The following is a 5,000-nucleotide window of genomic DNA, read 5'->3' on the forward strand; positions in this document are numbered from 1 at the left end:
TGCCGGCAACCAGGAGCAGCTGGAGCAGACGCTCAAGCAGTTCAGCATCAAGCTGAAGCCCCCGGGGCCGACAAGCCGTCCTGGCTGGAGGAGCAGTGAGGCGGGAGGGGGGGTGCGCCTCCTCCTCCTCCCCGGAGACGCAAGGGTCCAGTTTCCCTTCCTGCCTCTAACGCTATGTTGGTGTTTGTCATGTTTCCTGGACTCCCGCAGACGCTATCAAACGCTGCCACCGGGTGGCGCTCCAATCCACCACGCGTGGGAGAGGAATGTCAAGACATTTCCAATCAATGTACGTGAACAATTCTTTTGTTGACTGAGCCGGAGACATGACTAGCAAACGTTTGGCAAACTGACTTGAAACCACTTTATCTTATGATTTGTTAACATTCTAATATTTATATTAGCTTCCTTGTTGAACACTAATGAGTCAATATTTAGTTTGTCTGTCTCGGTAGAACGATCACAGTCAATTTATTATTATGATCGCGGGTTTGTTTTCTTCCCCTTTTTAAATCGGTTAGAGAGTCGGTGCATTGTTTGTAGGGGGGTGCGATTCGATTCAACATGATTTCGGTTCAAACCGATTTTCGCAATGTATTGTTTGGTATGATAATTATGATGGAATGTTTTCAAAACACATTTAAATTATTATTATTCTTTTTTTTTTAATTGATTCTTGAAAATTATGAACCGGGATGAATTAGAATCCATTTTTTTGTGCACCAGTAATTGTGAAATGGCGTTAAAAGAGCGGGAACTGAACTAACCTCCGCAAGTTCCGAGGCAATTGGAAGATATTTGTGTGTGTTCCACCACCAGGCTGCATTTCCTCTTCCGGCTCTGCCTCGCAGGCTAACTAACTCACAGCCATTCCAATCTTCTAGAAAGTCAAGTGCGTGTGATGACCAGCGTGGTTGTTGTTTTTTTTGTATTCTGTGCATTCGGAGACAAAGGTGACGTCAAAGGTGTTTTTGGCAGGCTGACAAAAAGAGTTGAACTGAAAGTGTGACCTCCTCCACACAGCAATAAATGTGACTCGTCTTCATGTCTCTCATACCTCCTTTCCCACAGCCCTGGCAGGAAAAGAAATGGCCACAACATCTCTGATTATAATCCCCTCAGCTGTCAAGGCAGGAAGGAAATGTCAACACAAGCGTGGAAAACACTCAATGTCAACAAAATGGTAAAATCCCATTGAAGACTTAATAATAAGCTCTTAAAAATAAGGAATGTGTAAGAAATGCTTCATAAAGTGTAAAAATGTAAACAAAGAAACCTGAGAAGAACTATTTTCTGCAGGTTTAGTGGCAGGAAATAACGTCTGTGTAACATGAATTTGCCCTCTTATTCTTATTTAGCTATGAAAATGAATTTTTACTATGCAGTAATTATTTAAATTCTATTACTATTATATCGGTCGATTTCAATAATTATTTATATTTTTTATGACCTGTGGAAAATAAGGAGTATAAAATATTTTATATTGTTATTTGAAATGTAACCTTTCTCTGATTATAAGGCAGAAAGGAAATGTCAACACAAGCATGGAAAACACTCAATGTCAACAAAATAGTAAAATCACATTGAACACTTAACAATAAGATCTTAAAAATAAGGAATGTGTAGGAAATGCTTCATAAAGTGTAAGAAAATAGTGCAAAATGTAAACAAAGAAACCTGAGAAGAACTATTTTCTGCAGGTTTAGTGGCAGGAAATAACGTCTGTGTAACATGAATTTGCCCTCTTATTCTTATTTAACTATGAAAAGGAATTTCTGTTATGCAGTAATTATTTAAATATTATATCGGTCGATATCAATAATTATTGATATTTTTATGACCTATGGAAAATAAGGAGAATAGCATATTTTATATTTCTGTTTAAAATGTAACTTCCTCTGATTATAATCCCTCAGCTGTCAAGGCAGAAAGGAAATGTCAACACAAGCGTGGAAAACACTCCCAACAATGTCAACAAAATAGTAAAATCCCATTGAAGACTTAACAATAATATGTAGGAAATGCTTCATAAAGTGTAAGAAAATAGTGCAAAGTGTGAAAATGTAAACAAAGAAACCTGAGAAGAACTATTTTCTGCAGTTTTAGTGGCAGGAAATAACGTCTGTGTAACATGAATTTGCCCTGTTATTCTTATTTAACTATGAAAATGAATTTTTGCTATGTAGTAATTATTTACATTTTATTATTATTATATCGGTCGATATTAATAATTATTATTTGAATTTTATTATTTATTTTTTTTTTACTGTATTTACAGTGCTTCACTTTTTCCACATTTTGTCATGTTACAGCCTTATTCCAAAATGGAATAATTCAATTGTTGTCCTCAAAATTCTACACACAATACCCCATAATGACCATGTGATCTTTTTTTTTTTTTTTTTTTTTTAAATTTTCAAATGTATTAAAAATAATACAATGAGAGACATTCTGGATGAAAACCAACACTTCTCGTCCAACCTGATGGAGCAAAGAGGAATGGGCGAAAACTTGTGGCATTGAGCAAAGGCTGCAAATATTGTGTGTAGAATTTTGAGGACCCAAAAAAATGAATGTATTCTATTTCGAAATAAGGCTGCAACAACAAAATGTGTAAAGGGTGAAGCGCTGTGAATATTTTCCGGATGGACTACACATGTGCATAAATAAAACGGCTCCTAAACAACCGTCTTGCAACGGCTAATCGGTTCTCATCGTTCTCTTAAAAGTAGAGCGTTTGATAAAAACGTTCAATAAATATAAATATCCAACACTTAACAATAAGATCTTAAAAATAAGGAATGTGTAGGAAATGCTTCATAAAGTGTAAGAAAATAGTGCAAAGTGTAAAAATGTAAACAAAGAACCCCAAGAAGAACTATTTTCTGCAGGTTTAATGCCAGGAAATAACGTCTGTGTAACATGAATTTGCCCTCTTATTCTTATTTAGCTATGAAAAGGTTGATATCAATATTTATTGATACTTTTTATGACCTATGGAAAATAAGGAGAATAAAATATTTTATATTTTTGTTTGAAATGTAACCTTCCTCTGATTGTAATGCCTAACAATAAGCTCTTAAAAATAAGGAATATGTAGGAAATGCTTCATAAAGTGTAAGAAAATAGTGCAAAGTGTAAAAATGTAAACAAAGACACCTGAGAAGAACTATTTTCTGCAGGTTTAGTGGCAGGAAATAACGTCTGTGTAACATGAATTTGCCCTCTTATTCTTATTTAACTATGAAAAGGAATTTTTGTTATGCAGTAATTATTATTATTATATCGGTCGATATCAATAATTATTGATATATTTTTATGACCTATGGAAAATAAGGAGAATAAAATATTTTATATTTTTATTGTAAATGTAACTTCCTCTGATTATAATCCCTCAGCTGTCAAGGCAGAAAGGAAATGTCAACACAATCATGGAAAACACTCAATGTCAACAAAATAGTAAAATCACATTGAACACTTAACAATATCTTGAAATGAAAGAATATGTAAGAAATGCTTCATAAAGTGTAAGAAAATAGTGCAAAGTGTGAAAATGTAAACATAGAGATACATGATAACTATTTTCTGCAGGTTTAGTGGCAGGAAATAACGTCTGTGTAACATGTATTTGCCCTCTTATTCTTATTTAACTAAGAGACTACGGTCCAAAAAACTGCCAAAATGTCGAGGTGAGTTTTTTTTTTCTTCAATCAATTTCCGGTTTCTTCCACCCAGAAAATGGATATTTATTGAGCGTTTTTATCAAACGCTCTACTTTTAAGAGAACGATGAGAACCGATTAGCCGTTGCAAGACGGTTGTTTAGGAGCCGTTTTATTTATGCACATGTGTAGTCCATCCGGAAAATATTCACAGCGCTTCACCCTTTACACATTTTGTTGTTGCAGCCTTATTTCGAAATAGAATACATTCATTTTTTTTTTGTCCTCAAAATTCTACACACAATATTTGCAGCCTTTGCTCAATGCCACAAGTTCTCGCCCATTCCTCTTTGCTCCATCAGGTTGGACGAGAAGATCTCATTGTATTATTTTTAATACATTAGAAAATTAAAAAAAAAAAAAAAAAGATCACATGGTTATTATGGGGTATTGTGTGTAGAATTTTGAGGACAACAATTGAATGATTCCATTTTGGAATAAGGCTGTAACATGACAAAATGTGGAAAAAGTGAAGCACTAACAATAACAGTAAAAAAACAAAAAATTAATTAAATTTAAATAATAATTATTAATATCGACCGATATAATAATAATAAAATGTCAATAATTACTTCATAACAAAAATTCATTTTCATAGTTAAATAACAATAATAGGGCAAATACATGTTACACAGACGTTATTTCCTGCCACTAAACCTGCAGAAAATGTTTATTCTCAGGTTTCTTTGTTTACATTTTTACACTTTGCACTATTTTCTTACACTTTATGAAGCATTTCCTACATACTCCTTATTTTTAAGATCTTATTTTACTATTTTGTTGACATTGAGTGTTTTCCATTATTGTGTTGACATTTCCTTTAGCTGAGGGCATTATAATCAGAGGAAGGTTACATTTACAATAAAAATATAAAGTATTTTATTCTCCTTATTTTCCATAGGTCATAAAAAATATCAATAATTATTGATATCGACCGATATAATAATAATAAAATGTAAATAATTACTGCATAACAAAAATTCCTTTTCATAGTTAAATAAGAAAAACAGGGCAAATACATGTTACACAGACGTTATTTCCTGCCACTAAACCTGCAGAAAATAGTTCTTCTCAGGTTTCTTTGTTTACATTTTTACACTTTGCACTATTTTCTTACAATTTATGAAGCATTTCCTACATATTCCTTATTTTTAAGATCTTATTAAGTCTTCAATGTGATTTTACTATTTTGTTGACATTGTTTGAGTGTTTTCCATGTTTGTGTTGACATTTCCTTTCTGCCTTGACAGCTGAGGGATTATAATCAGAGGAAGGTTAC

General features: G+C 33.3%; 1 pseudogene; it reads left to right on the plus strand.

The window, feature by feature from the left end:
* Positions 1-247, plus strand: part of LOC133649534 (arfaptin-2-like) — a 37,104-nt pseudogene extending 36,857 nt beyond the window's left edge.
* The last annotated feature ends 4,753 nt before the right edge of the window (positions 248-5,000 follow it).

Source organism: Entelurus aequoreus, linkage group LG05 (assembly GCF_033978785.1).
Source record: "Entelurus aequoreus isolate RoL-2023_Sb linkage group LG05, RoL_Eaeq_v1.1, whole genome shotgun sequence".
NCBI lineage: Eukaryota > Metazoa > Chordata > Actinopteri > Syngnathiformes > Syngnathidae > Entelurus > Entelurus aequoreus.